Here is a 9,624-nt window from a genome sequence, read left to right on the forward strand (position 1 = left end):
TACATTTTACATTACATTTTTTACAACTTATCAATGAATTTACTTGAGTTAAGAAGTAAATAAGGTCTAAAGTTAAATTTTTTGAGTGCCTACAGCCAAACCACACTGGACATGCCCAATCTCGTCTGATCTTGGAAGCTATGCAGTGTTGGGCCTGGTTAGTACTTGAATGGTAGACAACCTGGGAATACCAGGTGCTGTAGGTAATTTTAAAATGCAATAACATTCTTTTCTATTATATTTTACATTTAATTTTTTCAACTTATCAATGAATTTACTTGAGTTAAGAAGTAAAAGATGTCTAAAGTTAATGTTTTTGAGCACCTACAGTCAAACCACACTGGACATGCCCAATCTCATCTGATCTTGAAGCTATGCAGTGTTGGGCCTGGTTAGTACTTGGATGGGAGACCACCTAGGAATCCCAGGTGCTGTAGGTAATTTTATACTGCCATAACAGTCTTTTCTATTACTTTTTACATTTAATTTTTTCAACTTATCAATGAATTTACTTGAGTTAAGAAGTAATAGAGGTCTAAAGTTAATGCTTTTGAGCACCGACAGCCAAACCACACTGGACATGCCCAATCTCGTCTGATCTTGGAAGCTATGCAGTGTTGGGCCTGGTTAGTATTTGGACTGGAGACCACCTGGGAATACCAGGTGCTGTAGGTAATTTTATATAGCCATAACATTATTTTCTATTACATTTTACATTACATTTTTTCAACTTATCAATGAATTTACTTGAGTTAAGAAGTAAAAGAGGTCTAAAGTTAATGTTTTTGAGCGCCTACAGCCAAACCACACTGGACATGCCCAATCTCATCTGATCTTGGAAGCTATGCAGTGTTGGGATGGTTAGTACTTGTATGGGAGACCACCTGGGAATACCAGGAGTTGTAGGTAATTTTATGCTGCCATAACATTCTTTTCTATTACATTTTACATTTCATTTTTCAACTTATCATTGAATTTACTTGAGTTAAGAAGTAAAAGAGGTCTAAAATTAATGTTTTTGAGCACCTACAGTCAAACCACACTGGACATGCCCAATCTCGTCTGAACTTGGAAACTATACAGTGTTGGGCCTGGTTAGTACTTGGATGGGAGACCACCTGGAAATACCAGGTGCTGTAGGTAATTTTATACTGCAATAACATTCTTTTCTATTACATTTTACATTTAATTTTTTCAACTTATTAATGAATTTACTTGAGTTAAGAAGTAATAGAGGTCTAAATTTAATGCTTTTGAGCACCTACAGCCAAACCACACTGGACATGCCCAATCTCGTCTGATCTTGGAAGCTATGCAGTGTTGGGCCTGGTTTGTACTTGGATGGGAGACCACCTGGGAATTCCAGGTCCTGTAGGTAATTTTAGACAGCCATAACATTCTTTTTTATTACATTTTACATTTAATTTTTTCAACTTATCAATAAATTTACTTGAGTTAAGAAGTAAAAGAGGTCTAAAGTTAATGTTTTTGAGCACCTACAGCCAAACCACACTGGACATGCCCAATCTCGTCTGATCTTGAAAGCTATGCAGTGTTGGGCCTGGTTAGTACTTGGATGGGAGACCACCTGGGAATACCAGGTGTTGTAGGTAATTTTATACTGGCATAACATTCTTTTCTATTACATTTTACATTTAATTTTTTCAACTTATCAATGAATTTCCGTGAGTTAAGAAGTAATAGAGGTCTAAAGTTAATGCTTTTGAGCACCTACAGCCAATCCACACTGGACATAACCAATCTCCTCTGAACTTGGTAGCTATGCAGTGGTGGGCCTGGTTAGTACTTGGATGGGAGACCACCTTGGAATACCAGGTGCAGTAGGTAATTTTATGCAGCCATAACATTCTTTTCTATTACATTTTACATTTAGTTTTTTCAACTTATCAATGAATTTACTTGAGTAAAGAAGTAAAAGAGGTCTAAAGTTAATGTTTTTGAGCACCTACAGCCCGCCCAATCTCGTCTGATCTTGGAAGCTATGCAGTGTTGGGCCTGGTTAGTACTTGGATGGGAAACCACCCAGGAATCCCAGGTGCTGTAGGTAATTTTATACTGCCATAACAGTCTTTTCTATTACATTTTACATTAAATTTTTTCAACTTATCAATGAATTTACTTGAGTTAAGAAGTAATAGAGGTCTAAAGTTAATGCTTTTGAGCACCTACAGCCAAACCACACTGGACATGCCCAATCTCGTTTGATCTTGGAAGCTATGCAGTGTTGGGCCTGGTTAGTACTTGGATCAGAAACCACCTGGGAATACCAGGTGCTGTAGGTAATTTTATATAGCCATAACATTATTTTCTATTACATTTTACATTACATTTTTTCAACTTTTCAATGAATTTACTTGAGTTAGGAAGTAATAGAGGTCTAAATTTAATGCTTTTGAGCACCTACAGTCAAACCACACTGGACATGCCCAATCTCGTCTGATCTTGGAAGCTATGCAGTGTTGGGCCTGGTTAGTACTTGGATGGGAGACCACCTGGGCATACCAGGTGCTGTAGGTAATTTTATACTGCCATAACATTCTTTTCTATTACATTTTACATTTAATTTCTTCAACTTATCAATGAATTTTCTTGAGTTAAGAAGTAATAGAGGTCTAAAGTTAATGTTTTTGAGCACCTACAGCCAAACCACACTGGACATGCCCAATCTCGTCTGATCTTGGAAGCTATGCAGTGTTGGGCCTGGTTAGTACTTGGATAGGAGACCTCCTGGGAATACCAGGAGCTGTAGGTAATTTTATACTGCCATAACATTCTTTTCTATTACATTTTACATTTCATTTTTCAACTTATCATTGAATTTACTTGAGTTAAGAAGTAAATGAGGTCTAAAGTTAATGTTTTGGAGCACTTCCAGCCAAACCACAGTGGACATGCCCATTCTTGTCTGATTTTGGAAGCTATGCAGTGTTGGGCCTGGTAAGTACTTGGATGGGAGACCACCTGGGAATACCAGATGCTGTAGGTAATTTTATACTGCCATAACATTCTTTTCTATTACATTTTACATTTAATTTTTTCAACTTATCAATGAATTTACTTGAGTTAAGAAGTAATAGAGGTCTAAATTTAATGCTTTTAAACACCTACAGCCAAACCACACTGGACATGCCCAATCTCGTCTGATCTTGGAAGCTATGCAGTGTTGGGCCTGGTTAGTACTTGGACTGGAGACCACCTGGGAATACCAGGTGCTGTAGGTAATTTTATATAGCCATAACATTCTTTTTTATTACATTTTACATTACATTTTTTTAACTTATCAATGAATTTACTTGAGTTAAGAAGTAAAAGAGGTCTAAAGTTAATGTTTTTGAGCGCCTACAGCCAAACCACACTGGACATGCCCAATCTCATCTGATCTTGGAAGCTATGCAGTTTTGGGCCTGGTTAGTACTTAAATGGGAGACCACCTGGGAATACCAGGTGCTGTAGCTAATTTTATACTGCCATAACATTCTTTTCTATTAAATTTTAATTTAATTTTTTCAACTTATCAATGAATTTACTTGAGTTAAGAAGTAAAAGATGTCTAAAGTTAATGTTTTTGAGCAACTACAGTCAAACCACACTGGACATGCCCAATCTCGTCTGATCTTGGAAGCTATGCAGTGTTGGGCCTGGTTAGTACTTGGATGGGAGACCACCTGGGAATACCAGGTGCTCTAGGTAATTTTATATTGCCATAACATTCTTTTCTATTACATTTTACATTTAATTTTTTCAACTTATCAATGAATTTACTTGAGTTAAGAAGTAATAGAGGTCTAAAGTTAATATTTTTGAGCACCTACAGCCAAACCACACTGGACGTGCCCAATCTCGTCTGATCTTGGAAGCTGTGCAGTGTTGGGCCTGGTTAGTACTTGGATGGGAGACCACCTAGGAATACCAGGTGCTGTATGTAATTTTATGCAGCCATAACATTCTTTTCTATTACATTTTACATTACATTTTTTCAACTTATCAATGAATTTACTTGAGTTAAGAAGTAAAAGAGGTCTAAAGTTAATGTTTTTGAGCACCTTCAGCCAAACCACACTGGACATGCCCAATCTCGTCTGATCTTGGAAGCTATGCAGTGTTGGACCTGGTTAGTACTAAGATGGGAGACCACCTAGGAATCCCAGGTGCTGTAGGTAATTTTATACTGCCATAACAGTCTTTTCTATTACATTTTACATTTAATTTTTTCAACTTATCAATGAATTTACTTGAGTTAAGAAGTAATAGAGGTCTAAAGTTAATGTTTTTGAGCACCTACAGCCAAACCACACTGGACATGCCCAATCTCGTCTGATCTTGGAAGCTATGCAGTGTTGGGACTGGTTAGTAATTGGATGGGAGACCACCTTGGAAACCCAGGTGCTGTAGGTAATTTTATACTGCCATAACATTCTTTTCTATTACATTTTACATTTAATTTTTTCAACTTATCAATGAATTTACTTGTGTTAAGAAGTAATAGCGGTCTAAATTTAATGCTTTTGAGCACTTACAGCCAAACCACAGAGGACTTGCCCAATCTCGTCTGATCTTGGAAGCTATGCAGTGTTGGGTCTGGTTTGTACTTGGATGGGAGACCACCTGGGAATACCAGGAGCTATAGGTAATTTTAGACAGCCAAAACATTCTTTTCTATTACATTTTACATTTAATTTTTTCAACTTATCAATGAATTTACTTGAGTTAAGAAGTAATAGAGGTCTAAAGTTAATGCTTTTGAGCACCTACAGCCAAACCACACTGGACATGCCCAATCTCGTCTGATCTTGGAAGCTATGCAGTGATGGGCCTGGTTAGTACTTGGAAGGGAGACCACCTGGGAATACCAGGTGCTCTAGGTAATTTTAGACTGCCATAACATTCTTTTCTATTACATTTTACATTTAATTTTTTCAACTTATCCATGAATTTACTTGAGTTAAGAAGTAATAGAGGTCTAAAGTTAATATTTTTGAGCACCTACAGCCAAACCACACTGGACATGCCCAATCTTGTCTGATCTTGGAAGCTATGCAGTGTTGGGCCTGGTTAGTACTTGGATGGGAGACCACCTAGGAATACCAGGTGCTGTATGTAATTTTATGCAGCCATAACATTCTTTTCTATTACATTTTACATTTAAATTTTTCAACTTATCAATGAATTTACTTGAGTTAAGAAGTAAAAGAGGTCTAAAGTTAATGTTTTTGAGCACCTACAGCCAAACCACACTGGACATGCCCAATCTCGTCTGATCTTGGAAGCTATGCAGTGTTGGACCTGGTTAGTACTAAGATGGGAGACCACCTAGGAATCCCAGGTGCTGTAGGTAATTTTATACTGCCATAACAGTCTTTTCTATTACATTTTACATTTAATTTTTTCAACTTATCAATGAATTTACTTGAGTTAAGAAGTAATAGAGGTCTAAAGTTAATGTTTTTGAGCACCTACAGCCAAACCACACTGGACATGCCCAATCTCATCTGATCTTGGAAGCTATGCAGTGTTGGGACTGGTTAGTAATTGGATGGGAGACTACCTTGGAAACCCAGGTGCTGTAGGTAATTTTATACTGCCATAACATTCTTTTCTATTACATTTTACATATAATTTTTTCAACTTATCAATGAATTTACTTGTGTTAAGAAGTAATAGCGGTCTAAATTTAATGCTTTTGAGCACATACAGCCAAACCACAGTGGACTTGCCCAATCTCGTCTGATCTTGGAAGCTATGCAGTGTTGGGTCTGGTTTGTACTTGGATGGGAGCCCACCTGGGAATACCAGGAGCTATAGGTAATTTTAGACAGCCAAAACATTCTTTTCTATTACATTTTACATTTCATTTTTTCAACTTATCAATGAATTTACTTGAGTTAAGAAGTAAAAGAGGTCTAAAGTTAATGTTTTTGAGCACCTACAGCCAAACCACACTGGACATGCCCAATCTCGTCTGATCTTGGAAGCTATGCAGTGTTGGGCCTGGTTAGTACTTGGACGTGGGACCACCTGGGAATACCAGGTGCTGTAGGTAATTTTATTTAGCCATAACATTGTTTTCTATTACATTTTACATTACATTTTTTCAACTTATCAATGAATTTACTTGAGTTAAAAAGTAAAAGAGGTCTAAAGTTAATGTTTTTGAGCGCCTACAGCCAAACCACACTGGACATGCCCAATCTCATCTGATCTTGGAAGCTATGCAGTTTTGGGCATGGTTAGTACTTGAATGGGAGACCACCTGGGAATACTAAGTGCTGTAGGTAATTTTATACTGCCATAACATTCTTTTCTATAAAATCTTAATTTAATTTTTTCAACTTATCAATGAATTTACTTGAGTTAAGAAGTAAAAGATGTCTAAAGTTAATGTTTTTGAGCACCTACAGTCAAACCACACTGGACATGCCCAATCTCATCTGATCTTGAAGCTATGCAGTGTTGGGCCTGGTTAGTACTTGGATGGGAGACCACCTAGGAATCCCAGGTGCTGTAGGTAATTTTATACTGCCATAACAGTCTTTTCTATTACTTTTTACATTTAATTTTTTCAACTTATCAATGAATTTACTTGAGTTAAGAAGTAATAGAGGTCTAAAGTTAATGCTTTTGAGCACCGACAGCCAAACCACACTGGACATGCCCAATCTCGTCTGATCTTGGAAGCTATGCAGTGTTGGGCCTGGTTAGTATTTGGACTGGAGACCACCTGGGAATACCAGGTGCTGTAGGTAATTTTATATAGCCATAACATTATTTTCTATTACATTTTACATTACATTTTTTCAACTTATCAATGAATTTACTTGAGTTAAGAAGTAAAAGAGGTCTAAAGTTAATGTTTTTGAGCGCCTACAGCCAAACCACACTGGACATGCCCAATCTCATCTGATCTTGGAAGCTATGCAGTGTTGGGATGGTTAGTACTTGTATGGGAGACCACCTGGGAATACCAGGAGTTGTAGGTAATTTTATGCTGCCATAACATTCTTTTCTATTACATTTTACATTTCATTTTTCAACTTATCATTGAATTTACTTGAGTTAAGAAGTAAAAGAGGTCTAAAGTTAATGTTTTTGAGCACCTACAGTCAAACCACACTGGACATGCCCAATCTCGTCTGAACTTGGAAACTATACAGTGTTGGGCCTGGTTAGTACTTGGATGGGAGACCACCTGGAAATACCAGGTGCTGTAGGTAATTTTATACTGCAATAACATTCTTTTCTATTACATTTTACATTTAATTTTTTCAACTTATTAATGAATTTACTTGAGTTAAGAAGTAATAGAGGTCTAAATTTAATGCTTTTGAGCACCTACAGCCAAACCACACTGGACATGCCCAATCTCGTCTGATCTTGGAAGCTATGCAGTGTTGGGCCTGGTTTGTACTTGGATGGGAGACCACCTGGGAATTCCAGGTCCTGTAGGTAATTTTAGACAGCCATAACATTCTTTTTTATTACATTTTACATTTAATTTTTTCAACTTATCAATAAATTTACTTGAGTTAAGAAGTAAAAGAGGTCTAAAGTTAATGTTTTTGAGCACCTACAGCCAAACCACACTGGACATGCCCAATCTCGTCTGATCTTGAAAGCTATGCAGTGTTGGGCCTGGTTAGTACTTGGATGGGAGACCACCTGGGAATACCAGGTGTTGTAGGTAATTTTATACTGGCATAACATTCTTTTCTATTACATTTTACATTTAATTTTTTCAACTTATCAATGAATTTCCGTGAGTTAAGAAGTAATAGAGGTCTAAAGTTAATGCTTTTGAGCACCTACAGCCAATCCACACTGGACATAACCAATCTCCTCTGAACTTGGTAGCTATGCAGTGGTGGGCCTGGTTAGTACTTGGATGGGAGACCACCTTGGAATACCAGGTGCAGTAGGTAATTTTATGCAGCCATAACATTCTTTTCTATTACATTTTACATTTAGTTTTTTCAACTTATCAATGAATTTACTTGAGTAAAGAAGTAAAAGAGGTCTAAAGTTAATGTTTTTGAGCACCTACAGCCCGCCCAATCTCGTCTGATCTTGGAAGCTATGCAGTGTTGGGCCTGGTTAGTACTTGGATGGGAAACCACCCAGGAATCCCAGGTGCTGTAGGTAATTTTATACTGCCATAACAGTCTTTTCTATTACATTTTACATTAAATTTTTTCAACTTATCAATGAATTTACTTGAGTTAAGAAGTAATAGAGGTCTAAAGTTAATGCTTTTGAGCACCTACAGCCAAACCACACTGGACATGCCCAATCTCGTTTGATCTTGGAAGCTATGCAGTGTTGGGCCTGGTTAGTACTTGGATCAGAAAACACCTGGGAATACCAGGTGCTGTAGGTAATTTTATATAGCCATAACATTATTTTCTATTACATTTTACATTACATTTTTTCAACTTTTCAATGAATTTACTTGAGTTAGGAAGTAATAGAGGTCTAAATTTAATGCTTTTGAGCACCTACAGTCAAACCACACTGGACATGCCCAATCTCGTCTGATCTTGGAAGCTATGCAGTGTTGGGCCTGGTTAGTACTTGGATGGGAGACCACCTGGGAATACCAGGTGCTGTAGGTAATTTTATACTGCCATAACATTCTTTTCTATTACATTTTACATTTAATTTCTTCAACTTATCAATGAATTTTCTTGAGTTAAGAAGTAATAGAGGTCTAAAGTTAATGTTTTTGAGCACCTACAGCCAAACCACACTGGACATGCCCAATCTCGTCTGATCTTGGAAGCTATGCAGTTTTGGGCATGGTTAGTACTTGAATGGGAGACCACCTGGGAATACCAGGTGCTGTAGGTAATTTTATACTGCCATAACATTCTTTTCTATTAAATTTTAATTTAATTTTTTCAACTTATCAATGAATTTACTTGAGTTAAGAAGTAAAAGATGTCTAAAGTTAATGTTTTTGAGCACCTACAGTAAAACCGCACTGGACATGCCCAATCTCGTCTGATCTTGGAAGCTATGCAGTGTTGGGCCTGGTTAGTACTTGGATGGGAGACCACCTGGGAATACCAGGTGCTGTAAGTAATTTTTTACTGCCATAACATTCATTTCTATTACATTTTAAATTTAATTTTTTCAACTTATCAATGAATTTACTTGAGTTAAGAAGTAATAGAGGTCTAAAGTTAATGTTTTTGAGCATCTACAGCCCAACCACAGTGGACATGCCCAATCTCGTCTGATCTTGGAAACTATGCAGTGTTGGGCCTGGTTAGTACTTGGATGGGAGACCACCTGGGAATACCAGGAGCTGTAGGTAATTTTCTACTGCCATAACATTCTTTTCTATTACATTTTACATTTAATTTTTCAACTTTTCATTGAATTTACTTGAGTTAAGAAGTAAAAGAGGTCTAAAGTTAATGTTTTTGAGCACCTACAGCCAAACCACACAGGACATGCCCAATCTCGTCAGATCTTGGAAGCTATGCAGTGTTGGGCCTGGTTAGTACTTGAATGGGAGACCACCTGGGAATACCAGGTGCTGTAGGTAACTTTATATAGCCATAACATTGTTATCTATTACATTTTACATTACATTTTTTACAACTT

General features: G+C 37.1%; 1 non-coding gene and 37 pseudogenes across 1 annotated transcript; all 38 read left to right on the top strand.

Moving 5' to 3' along the window:
• Positions 1-87: 87 nt before the first annotated feature.
• LOC148488918 (5S ribosomal RNA) lies at positions 88-206 on the top strand (annotated as a pseudogene).
• A 116-nt stretch (positions 207-322) lies between these two features.
• LOC148488919 (5S ribosomal RNA) lies at positions 323-440 on the top strand (annotated as a pseudogene).
• A 116-nt stretch (positions 441-556) lies between these two features.
• LOC148488920 (5S ribosomal RNA) lies at positions 557-675 on the top strand (annotated as a pseudogene).
• A 116-nt stretch (positions 676-791) lies between these two features.
• On the top strand, positions 792-909 carry LOC148488921 (5S ribosomal RNA; annotated as a pseudogene).
• A 115-nt stretch (positions 910-1,024) lies between these two features.
• LOC148488922 (5S ribosomal RNA) lies at positions 1,025-1,143 on the top strand (annotated as a pseudogene).
• A 116-nt stretch (positions 1,144-1,259) lies between these two features.
• LOC148488923 (5S ribosomal RNA) lies at positions 1,260-1,378 on the top strand (annotated as a pseudogene).
• Positions 1,379-1,494: 116 nt separating this feature from the next.
• LOC148488924 (5S ribosomal RNA) lies at positions 1,495-1,613 on the top strand (annotated as a pseudogene).
• Positions 1,614-1,729: 116 nt separating this feature from the next.
• Positions 1,730-1,848, top strand: LOC148488925 (5S ribosomal RNA; annotated as a pseudogene).
• A 336-nt stretch (positions 1,849-2,184) lies between these two features.
• Positions 2,185-2,303, top strand: LOC148488926 (5S ribosomal RNA; annotated as a pseudogene).
• Positions 2,304-2,419: 116 nt separating this feature from the next.
• On the top strand, positions 2,420-2,538 carry LOC148488927 (5S ribosomal RNA; annotated as a pseudogene).
• Positions 2,539-2,654: 116 nt separating this feature from the next.
• Positions 2,655-2,773, top strand: LOC148488928 (5S ribosomal RNA; annotated as a pseudogene).
• Positions 2,774-3,123: 350 nt separating this feature from the next.
• Positions 3,124-3,242, top strand: LOC148488929 (5S ribosomal RNA; annotated as a pseudogene).
• A 116-nt stretch (positions 3,243-3,358) lies between these two features.
• Positions 3,359-3,477, top strand: LOC148488930 (5S ribosomal RNA; annotated as a pseudogene).
• A 115-nt stretch (positions 3,478-3,592) lies between these two features.
• Positions 3,593-3,711, top strand: LOC148488931 (5S ribosomal RNA; annotated as a pseudogene).
• A 116-nt stretch (positions 3,712-3,827) lies between these two features.
• Positions 3,828-3,946, top strand: LOC148488932 (5S ribosomal RNA; annotated as a pseudogene).
• Positions 3,947-4,062: 116 nt separating this feature from the next.
• Positions 4,063-4,181, top strand: LOC148488933 (5S ribosomal RNA; annotated as a pseudogene).
• Positions 4,182-4,297: 116 nt separating this feature from the next.
• Positions 4,298-4,416, top strand: LOC148488934 (5S ribosomal RNA; annotated as a pseudogene).
• Positions 4,417-4,532: 116 nt separating this feature from the next.
• LOC148488935 (5S ribosomal RNA) lies at positions 4,533-4,651 on the top strand (annotated as a pseudogene).
• A 116-nt stretch (positions 4,652-4,767) lies between these two features.
• Positions 4,768-4,886, top strand: LOC148488936 (5S ribosomal RNA; annotated as a pseudogene).
• Positions 4,887-5,002: 116 nt separating this feature from the next.
• On the top strand, positions 5,003-5,121 carry LOC148488937 (5S ribosomal RNA; annotated as a pseudogene).
• Positions 5,122-5,237: 116 nt separating this feature from the next.
• On the top strand, positions 5,238-5,356 carry LOC148488938 (5S ribosomal RNA; annotated as a pseudogene).
• A 116-nt stretch (positions 5,357-5,472) lies between these two features.
• LOC148488939 (5S ribosomal RNA) lies at positions 5,473-5,591 on the top strand (annotated as a pseudogene).
• A 116-nt stretch (positions 5,592-5,707) lies between these two features.
• On the top strand, positions 5,708-5,826 carry LOC148488940 (5S ribosomal RNA; annotated as a pseudogene).
• A 116-nt stretch (positions 5,827-5,942) lies between these two features.
• On the top strand, positions 5,943-6,061 carry LOC148488941 (5S ribosomal RNA; annotated as a pseudogene).
• Positions 6,062-6,177: 116 nt separating this feature from the next.
• Positions 6,178-6,296, top strand: LOC148488942 (5S ribosomal RNA; annotated as a pseudogene).
• Positions 6,297-6,411: 115 nt separating this feature from the next.
• On the top strand, positions 6,412-6,529 carry LOC148488943 (5S ribosomal RNA; annotated as a pseudogene).
• A 116-nt stretch (positions 6,530-6,645) lies between these two features.
• On the top strand, positions 6,646-6,764 carry LOC148488944 (5S ribosomal RNA; annotated as a pseudogene).
• Positions 6,765-6,880: 116 nt separating this feature from the next.
• LOC148488945 (5S ribosomal RNA) lies at positions 6,881-6,998 on the top strand (annotated as a pseudogene).
• Positions 6,999-7,113: 115 nt separating this feature from the next.
• On the top strand, positions 7,114-7,232 carry LOC148488946 (5S ribosomal RNA; annotated as a pseudogene).
• Positions 7,233-7,348: 116 nt separating this feature from the next.
• On the top strand, positions 7,349-7,467 carry LOC148488947 (5S ribosomal RNA; annotated as a pseudogene).
• Positions 7,468-7,583: 116 nt separating this feature from the next.
• LOC148488948 (5S ribosomal RNA) lies at positions 7,584-7,702 on the top strand (annotated as a pseudogene).
• A 116-nt stretch (positions 7,703-7,818) lies between these two features.
• On the top strand, positions 7,819-7,937 carry LOC148488949 (5S ribosomal RNA; annotated as a pseudogene).
• Positions 7,938-8,273: 336 nt separating this feature from the next.
• LOC148488950 (5S ribosomal RNA) lies at positions 8,274-8,392 on the top strand (annotated as a pseudogene).
• Positions 8,393-8,508: 116 nt separating this feature from the next.
• Positions 8,509-8,627, top strand: LOC148488951 (5S ribosomal RNA). The gene has a single exon (XR_015870879.1). It is a non-coding gene; the product is annotated as a 5S ribosomal RNA (ribosomal RNA).
• Positions 8,628-8,743: 116 nt separating this feature from the next.
• Positions 8,744-8,862, top strand: LOC148488952 (5S ribosomal RNA; annotated as a pseudogene).
• A 115-nt stretch (positions 8,863-8,977) lies between these two features.
• On the top strand, positions 8,978-9,096 carry LOC148488953 (5S ribosomal RNA; annotated as a pseudogene).
• Positions 9,097-9,212: 116 nt separating this feature from the next.
• On the top strand, positions 9,213-9,331 carry LOC148488954 (5S ribosomal RNA; annotated as a pseudogene).
• A 115-nt stretch (positions 9,332-9,446) lies between these two features.
• LOC148488955 (5S ribosomal RNA) lies at positions 9,447-9,565 on the top strand (annotated as a pseudogene).
• The last annotated feature ends 59 nt before the right edge of the window (positions 9,566-9,624 follow it).

Source organism: Taudactylus pleione, unplaced genomic scaffold (assembly GCF_031769625.1).
Source record: "Taudactylus pleione unplaced genomic scaffold, aTauple2 ptg000550l, whole genome shotgun sequence".
Taxonomy (NCBI): Eukaryota; Metazoa; Chordata; class Amphibia; order Anura; family Myobatrachidae; genus Taudactylus; species Taudactylus pleione.